We start from the raw sequence: 9890 nt of genomic DNA on the forward strand, positions 1-9890 counted from the left end.
AAAAAAAAAAAAAAAAAAAAAAAAAAAAAAAAAAAAAAAAAAAAAAAAAAAAGAAAGTCCTAATCCTCAACCGCTCAGTATATGACTGTATTTGAAGAGAAGGTCTTTACTGCGGTCATCCAAGTTAAATAAGACATGAGAGACAGCTCAAATCCAACAGATATGTGTCCTTATAGGAAGAATATAGACACTGGACATGGACACACACAGAGGAGAGGCGAGCTGAGCACACACCGACAAGCTGGCCATGAACAAGCCAAGAAGAGAGGCCTCAGGAGAAACCAACCCTGCTGACACTTTGATCTCAGACTTGGAACCTCCAGAACAGTGAAAAAATTGATGTCTGTTGTTTAAGCACAGTACTCTGTGGTACTTTGTTATAGCAGTCCAAGCAAATTAACACAAATCTCAATCCGCGGACTGAGTGAACATCTTGAGACTGAAGGGACCTGAGAGGTTCAGAGACAAGCGTCAGTTGCCCGTGGAGAAGGAGCCCATGTGTTGAGCTCAGTCCTCCTCTGACCTTGGAAAAGGGAGTACCGAAAAGGCAGGAGGTGATACGGCATCAGGGAGCAGAGCATGCACTTGGGAATCAGACAAGCTGGTTTCAAGTCCTGGCTCTGCCACTCCCTCACTGTTTGATTTCAGACAAGTTACCCAGTCTCTCCAGGACTCAAGTTCCGTGTATGTAAAATGAGACCAGTAATAATAATACACACATGGGAAAGTTATAAGAATTCAAACAGGTTAATGAATAGAAGTCTCCTGGCCCCATGCTGACTGCAGTGGCTAATGGTAGTGGTACCATTTTTGTGAGTAGGACACTACTCCATATTTTTATAGAAAAATGAGCCCCTGACTCCTGTGGCCACTACTGTTGCCCACTCAGCCACTAGCTTTAGGGCCGTGGGGACTCACTTGGCTTCTTGGAGCCTTGCTGCCCTAGTGTCTACATGAAGAGAAGGAATTGCCGCTATTCTTAGCCCAAATCCCCATCTCCGATTTGAGTCCTGAATCGGAAGAGGCAGAATCTGTGTCCCCTGCTGACCTGCCATCAAGGTAAACCCAGGCCTTCCTTCCCTGTAAGCCAAGATGCATTCTCTCCCTCAACTGCCCCAGCCTGTATCAGAGCCTTCCCTCAGCAAATCATGGCAATAAATACGGTCTGAAGTAACTCCAGCTCTTACAGCCTTAATAAATGGGTTACCATAGTGGCAAATTCAGACACAGAGAGCATCTTTTCAATAAAGGCTGAGAGGGTTATTAATAACGTTAATGTAGTGCCTCTTGGAGTCACAGCCTCACAGAGAGGGCCTCTAACCCTCCTCCCTTGGCCCATCCCTTCCAGGACTGGCCAGCAAAGCTGCCCTGCTGTGGTATCTGAGGGTTGTGACCCGTGAGAGACAGAAACTCCATGGCTGGGGCGAGGTAGCTGGGGGTCAGCAGGAGAGTCGGAAGGAGTTCACGAGGGGGCAAGCTTTCAATTTGCCCATCCAGCTATATTCCTTACACCTCTTTCACCAGGTATAGAAAGTGACGTCACATAGCCTAGAAATTAAGAGAGCATTTCTTGAAGATGGACAGATCTGGGCTCAAATCTCACCTGAGTTCTCATCCAGGCCCAGCCTGGCTGTATTACTTCACTTTGAAAAGCCCCTGGCAGTCCCCATCAGCTTAACCTGGCTACATGTTTCCCACAGCCCCTACAGTGCAGCCATCAGAGTAACTCACCAAATGCTCTTCACCTTCCAGGAAGCCAGTGGCAAAGTTATATCACTATCAGGTGGGGCCAATAAATTCTCAGCAGAAATAGAACATGTCACTTTTGGAGCAGGCATTTAATGGCTCATAAAAGACTTCAGGATATTCCTTTGCCTGATAGTCAAGATACATGGTGTTCCACTGGCCTGGAACCCTGAGTGACTGAAAATCTGTGCTCCTGGGCCAACCTTGCAGGACAGGAAACACCCAAAAAAACAAATTTTGTGGGTTGAGGATGTAGTTCAGTAGTAGACTGCTTGTGTAGCACACCCAAGCCTAGGTTCAATCTGCAATACCACCAAAAGAAGATAAAATAAAAATAAATAAACCTGGGCTATTTAGGTGGTCACAAATTTTTCTGGCTTTGAAAACCAGACAGTTCCTATTGAAACTGCTTAATTCCACTACTACAGAACACAAGCAGCCTAGACCATACATAAAGAGACAGGCATGAGTGTGTTCTGATAGGATTTGATTTACAAAAGGAGGCAGCAGGCAGGACTCACCCGTGGGCCATGTATAGTTTGCCGACCCTTGTTCTATATTGTGCCTATGCTAGCTTACAGGTTTTTATTCCTTCCAATATCCTGTATCATTTACTCATTTAGTCCATTTATTGTACACTTTTCCCAAGTGTAAAGTGAGCAGATCAAGGTCAGTCGTCTACTGTGTCCCTAAACACATGAAATTATCTGGAATAGAGTGGATGCTCAATAAATTTTCTTAAGTAAAGAATTGCTAAATCATCAGCTTATTGTGATTATAATCTTATTTCCCATAACAGCACAAGTCACTTAACCTCCTTGAGCCTCAGTTTATTCAATGGTAAAATGAGAGAGAATAACAGGACCAAACTTTTCTGTGTTGCTAAGGGTACTCCATGTGATAATGCATGTTAAGCATGTGGCATACAGTAAGCAGTCATAAGTGGTAGCTGCTTGGTTTGGTTTGGTTTAGTTTGGTTTAGTTTGGTTCAGTTTGGTTTGGTTTGGTCTGGTCTGGTCTGGTCTGGTCTGGTCTGGTCTGGTCTGGTCTGGTCTGGTTTGGTCTGGTGTGGTCTGGTGTGGTCATCTGGTCTGGTCTGGTCTGGTCTGGTCTGGTCTGGTCTGGTCTGGTCTGGTCTGGCCTGGTCTGGTTCTGTTCTGTTCGGTTTGGTTTTTTGCTATGTCTGGAGCAACAACCTGGTGAACCCAAGTCTTTGCCCACTTACTGCTCTGGGATCTCCTCTGTGAAATGGGACTACAGGTGCTGAGGGTCAATGCAAACTTCCACAGCAGAAAGGTTACTCCCTAATACTCTGCGAGAATTGGTGAACAATCAGCCAAATCTGCCGGCTGCCTGTTTTTATAAGTAAAGTTTTGTTTGACACAGCCACGGGCATTTGCCTAGATTTGTTTATGACTGCTTCCATACTACAGTGGTACAGTCAAGAAGTTGCAATGGAGGCCATAGGTCCTCAAAGGCTAAAATCATTACTAGTTACAGAGTACACTGGCAACTTCTCCTGCAAATGACTAAGGAATCAAGAAAGGCAAGGTTAAGTTGTCTTTCTCTCCCAGGCTCTCATTTGTGTGTCTGGCTTTCAGAACCCACATACAGTGACTGACAGTTTTATTTTATAGGATTTTACTTTGTAAAACTAACCCCTGTGCTACCCAGAGAGCTTCTTAAGACCAAGAACTATCATGCAGTAAGTTCTATCTTGCCTACCTATGTCCTATCCACAATGGAAAAGATTTGCTGAGTGCCTATTATGCCAGAATGAACAAGACTGACTTTCTTCCCTGGTGACAGTCTAGTCTAATAGACGAAATAAGTGTTGCATAGCACAAGAATAGTGCTGTGGAAAGGCACGGGGTGTTCTGAGAACAATAATAAGACCAGCGACCCATCCTTATGTGATATATACCTAAAAATTTCCACAGGGAAAGTTCAAGGGATTCAGGACAGATTCTAATGACTTCTCATTAGAAGACTCTTTCCTGGCTGGTACAAACTATGGGTTCACCAATTTCTTGATCATTCAATGAAAGATGGACAAGAAGTAACATTCATCAAGTATCTGTCATATGCCAGAACCTACGCTAAGAATTTCCCCTTGGTCATCTTATTCCTGGGGAAAAGCAGAGATCAGAACTTTTGTCAGGACTCTGCCAAACACAAGGGAGTATTCTAGAGTGGTTACACATCTGACACAACCATAAGGAGATGGCCCAGGCTTCCAGCCCACAGTTTGTCATTTCTCTGTCTATTCTACCATGTTGCCCTCAACTTGGCCGATCATCACACCACCCTAAGGAACAATCATGTAATTCACATTTCTCCACTCTCTACCTCAGGAAATTGAGGACATGAGACAGTTATTCCATTCATTCACTCACTCTCTCATTCATTCATTATACAAATATATGTGAAATCTTTGTTCAACAGTAGATGTGATTCCTGTCTTCAAAGTGATTGCAGTACGTGGCACAAAGTAAGAGCTCAACAAATACACATGGAATAACTAATTTCCCAAATGCCCTGCTGGACTTTGGATTCACTCTGGCCAAACTGTTTGTCAGCCACACCAGCAATGAAAGACAGATGCCTTTTACAAACAAGTAAGGATCAAGCATCCTTTCATTTGCCAGCTATGTGATATGGGGAAAGTCACTTAATTTCTCTGAACTTAAACCTTTCACCTGTGTAATCAGGTGCTGATTACCATCATGGAAATGTCACAGGGGTGACATGAGATAGCACTTTGTGCAAAGCACCCCTGAGATTAAGAGGATGCCACGACAGCAGGCAGAAATAACAGCAGTTAATATTTATCCCATGCCTGGTCAGTATTGCACACAGTGCTTGGCATGTTGCATACATCAGCTATCCAGTGCTCACACCCAGCCAGTGAGGCAGGAACCATGACCACCAGGGTTACAGCTGGGAAAATGGGCAGAAAAAAGTGGAGAACTTGCCGAAAGGCCCACAGCTGCTCAGCAGGAGTTCAGCCAATAAGTGTCCAATAAATCCTAGCTTCCTTCTTCTGCCCACTCCTGTCTCTGTGGAAGAAGGAAATCTGCTTAAACTAATATGGCTGCCAGTTACAAAGTCCCCATTTATTTCAGGGTTTTCTTTACTAGACCACCTAGAATTTCACCAGACCTCAAATCCAGCTTACTCAAAGCTCCCAGGGTTTCAAACTGGGTTGTCCAGATCCTGAGGTGCTGCTCAGGTGCCTGGGGACAACACAGGGACAAAGAGAGGTCACAAGGGGTAAGGTACTTCCTCTACCTTCCATGGGCCAGGGCTTTTTTTTTTTTTTTTTCCATAAAACTTACAGGACCACAGCCCATCCCTCAAGTCCTCCAACTTCCATCATTCTGTGGGGACCCCTGACCTAACCCCAGGCATCTTCCTTCTAACTTGCTCAGAAACTGGAATGTGGTTTTTCTAGATCTGAGCCCTGGTATGCCTTAGAAATGCCACCCTCTTCCTAGTGACCTCCAGTCTCACTTCACTCTGCCTCATCAGCAGAGAGTGAACCCATGACCAAAAGGCTGATTCTGGAACCTCCTACACTGTGTGAGCTTGAGCAGGTCATTGGCCTCTCTGTGCCTCGATTTACTCATTTATAAACTATAGGCAGTAGCACCAATCTGCAGAAAATTCCTGTTGGTAACAGAGAAAGCACCTAATGCAACACCTGCTGCAGAAAGAGAGTGGTGGTGATGGTTAGAGCTCAAGACTCTGTTTGAATTTAGCTTTCTATAATAATAGTAATAATAATATTGGAAACAAAAATAAAAACAATGAAATTGCTAATATGCTATGCCACATATTATACAAAGACCCTTGCATACCATTTCTCTCTTGCTATTCATAGCAACATTTTATGGTACCCCAGTTGTGTTCTGTAAGAAATTACACCACAGAGAGGCCTAGCAATTTGCCCAAGATCACACAACCAGTAGGTCACAAAGTTGGTGTGCAAAGCCAGGCTTTTCCTGTCCCACACTAGAGAGCTAATCTGTCTGTCAACACCATGTCACAGGCCTAGAACCTCCCTCGACCCTCCCAGTCACACCCTTCTAGGGGCCCAGCCTTCCCAGTGCCCTCAGCACCCTTCATGTCCAGCCTGTCGCCCTTTGACCTCCTCCTTCTGCTTCCTAAGCCCATGCCCGAGAAGTGACCCACTCCTCCGAGAGCCCCCGCCAAGCCCTCAGCCTGACCCCCACGTAATGAAGGGAATTAATATGGCCGAGCCTCCAGCCCAGCCAAGCAGCTTCCCAGCAGCCCCAGCCAGGCCTCTAATTGATTAGGCCATAAAGCCTGGGCACTAAATTGAAAGGAGCCGCACTAATTCTCTTTTATGTTAAATTTCTGTCTTTCCCCTTTATCGAATCCCCCATCCAATGTCCCTTTCCCTCCCCATCGTGGGCTTGCTGTGGGCCTGTTTTTTCCGTGCACAGATTAAGTACCTAATCAAAATCTTGTCTCCCCTAATGGCATAAAATTGAAAGATAGATATTGCACTTTACACAGCTGATTAAACACTCGAATGTGGCTAAATGCTTAAAGGGCTTGTTACATTAACTAACTCTGTCATCTGCCCACTGTCTTATAATTGCGTGTGCTCTAGCTGTTTTGAGGCAGGCACAACAGGATGGCGCTGAGGCCACCTCCACTTTGATGGCCCCCAAGGCATCGCTGCCAAGAGCCTCCCCCACCATTGCTGAGCTGGGGTGCAGAAAGCCAGAGCTCTGGGCGGGCCCACTGCTCCCCTCTGGCCTTGGGTGGCCGGGACAGGGTGTAAAACCCCATTCGTGTCCAGCAGGCACTGCCCACCCCTTGCTTCCCAAGCGCTTTCCAGGAACCAGCTTCTTCCCTCAAGACTATACATAGCTGCTGCCCACTGCCAGAGGGAGGGCCATTGAGCGCGCAAGGCCAGCAGGGGCCTGTCGTCAGCTTGGCCTCACCTTTGGCCCTCGGCTTCCTTCTCCTGTCATCTCCAGGTCCTTAAACCCACCTCAGACCTGCCTCAACAACTGTGACAAGGAAGATGACAGGGAGGGGACCAACTGACATTCACTAGCTCCCGGATACTCCTGCCACTGTGATTCTGTGCCTCTGTCTTAACTCAGCACAGGGCACTCCTCAGCCTCGTGGCCAGCAGGAGACAAAATTGACCTAAGCTCCCACAGCAAAGCAATACAGGTTTGTTTTCTTGACAGAGCACAAGTGGCAGGTGGGCTCTCTGGTCAGGCCGGTAGGGACAGCTCATATGCCACAGCTTCCAGCCCGGAGAAAGAGTGTGCTCACAAAGGGGTCAAAGGAGGTGGCATTGTGCAGCCGGGCAGCAAAGAAGAGTGGAACCAGCCCTTGCCTCAACTATTTGTTTTCAGGGTCTTTCGGTAAATGTCATAATCCCCCCATGCTCCAGATGAATCCAACGATTATTTATTGAACACTGTAACTCTCCAAATTGCGAGCTACGCTGAGGCAACTCACAACACAAACAGGCCGTTCCTCCCTTCGAAGAGCTTACTGTCAAGGAGAAAAGAAAAGCGAGTACCACCAAATCACTGCGTGCACAAAATACTACAGAGCATGAAATTGTGGTAAATGCAATGCAGGAGAAAAAAGCTAACAAATAAACAACAGCTTCCTCAAGATGCTCCCCAAAATCATGGGGTAGGGCTGGGGATATACCTCAGTGACATAAGCACCTGCCTGGCAAGCCCAAAGTCCTGAGTTCAATTCCTGGTACCAAAAAAAAAAAAGAACCAAAATCATGGGGTATTGTGGCTGCTTTAAACAGGATGGTCAGGGCAGCTTTCTCAAGAAATGAAGCAAAGTTGAGACCTAAAGGCTCAGAAAGTGCCAGTCCCCCAGACATCAAAACAAGATGTGTTTCAGGCAGACAGACAGCAAGTCCAAAGACTCCAGGACAGGGCTGTGTTGTGCCAGGCCAATGTGGCTAGAAAAAAGTAACTGGGAAAGACTCATTTCCAGTTCCGTCTCTGTTTCCCAGGCCCTTCCCAGGCCCTTGGGCATCTGTCGTTAGCTGGAACCTCAGTTTTCTCAGCTGTAAAGTGGGAAACACAACTTAGGCTATGGAAGGGTCCAATAAGAGAATTCCTGTCCTGCACCCGCTGCGGCAAAGATAGGTGCCCAGAAAGTCCAAGCCAGCAGCTCAGCCCTGCAGTACCCTCAGCTCACTCAAACCTCTTCTTATTAAGCAAGGAAGGAAATCTCAATCCCTCTTTCTCTCCTTTTTGTTCCTCTCTTGTTGTCTCTGTCCCTTGGTCTCCATTTTTCTCTGCAGTCTGTTTTATGCCCTTCCAGACTGGCTTCTTCCACTGTATGCTATTTTTGCAACCCCTCTTCCAACAAACCACCCAGTAACTCAAAGGCATGAAGTTGTCAGTACACGAACTCCAGCCCTAACTCCACATGAACTTTGGGCTCAAGTGGCTGCCATCTATCAACTCCTGTCTCCACATCTGCAAGTTAAATTCTGAGCGGACCTGACTGGTCTTGCTATCTGACAGCAGACAGTTCTCCGCCCATAGGAACCAGCCCCACCACCTGCAGGAACCACTGCCCTGTCTGGAAGCACCTGCCTTCCCCACTCCAGCAGCCCCTCCTCACTGCAGCCTCTGCAGGAGGAGCTCATCTCCCCAAGGGCCTCCTTTAAACTGCTCAACTGAGGGGATTCTGGACTCCTCACTCAGAGCTGCATATTAAAGATGCACAGGGCATGATATATATATTTTAATACAGCAGGTTGTACAATACAAAAGTCAACCCTGTACACAGCTCAGCACTAAGCACTAGGGCCAGAGAGCCTCTGGAAGCCAAGGGCGACATGGCCAAGTGAAAAGTGCCACCCTCCTCACAAGGCCCATGGTAGCTGCCCACCCCGAAAATGCATGGCTTTGTGCAGACATATAGTACATGCATTTGCATATGCCTTTACTCACACATACATGTATGGTATGCACATGACACATGCATACATATATTGACAAAGTGGCATGCACCCACTCACACACATGGACCCACTTACACTCTCATATTCCATAAAAGAGCACTCAGCCTCACACACTAGACTAGGAACTATAATAGTAATCACTGCCATTAGCTGAGTGACCACTGACTGTCAGTGCCTCTAGATGCATTGTTTCACTTACAGCCTACATAAAGCTTCCTTATACACTGAGAAAAACAACCCACAGAGAGATTCTGTTGTTTGTCCAAGGTCATATAGCCAGTAGTAGCTGAGGCAGGATTTGAACCCAAGACCAACCCTGTGTACAGGGTTGATTTTTGTATTGTACAACTTGCTGTATTAAAATATATATAGCATTCCTTTGCTCTCAACCACTCAAATCATTGCCTTTTTACAGAGAAAATATTGCGATAGGCACCTCAGACCTTTTCTAGAAGCATAGGAGGGGACAGGAAAGGGAATCATTAAATCTACACTGAAATATCTACAAAGTTCCAGGGATGCCCTCACATACAGATACATGCTCTTTGACACATCTTATTTCATATACAATCATAAATGTATATAAATACACCTGTGCACACACACATTCACTCATGCACACATGTAGATGAACAACTTTCCACATCTCCTAGACTGAGAGGGTTCCTGGGACGTGGATTTCAGTCCTGGGCAAATAGGAATGAGTTGTTCAACCTCCACACAAGAGCACACACATAAACACACACGGGCACACACAGAGAGGCACTGCTAGTCAGCATTCTGTCACTGTGACAAAAGGCTTGAGGGGAACAACTTAAAGGTGTACCACCTGCTGGAACATAAGCCCCAACTAACCCTTGAATGTATCTATCCTACCCCTTGGCCAGTGTGGAGTTGATAGGCCAAGGCTGGTACCAGACTGGATCCAGCACACCTCTGTTTGCTCTATTAGAAGTCTGATAGAAAGTTATGGTGGCAACAAGATTCAGAGAGATGATGATTAAAATACCCAGGATATTGTCATTCTGAATCTCCCTCAAGTATTTCAGAAGCACCAATTACTTAAACATAACTGATATGCTGGCTACAAATCACTCTTATTTATTGATGAAAATAATAAGTAAATCTCAGCCTAATTCCATGTAATATA

Source organism: Chinchilla lanigera, unplaced genomic scaffold (assembly GCF_000276665.1).
Source record: "Chinchilla lanigera isolate Chin_1 unplaced genomic scaffold, ChiLan1.0 scaffold00044, whole genome shotgun sequence".
Taxonomy (NCBI): Eukaryota; Metazoa; Chordata; class Mammalia; order Rodentia; family Chinchillidae; genus Chinchilla; species Chinchilla lanigera.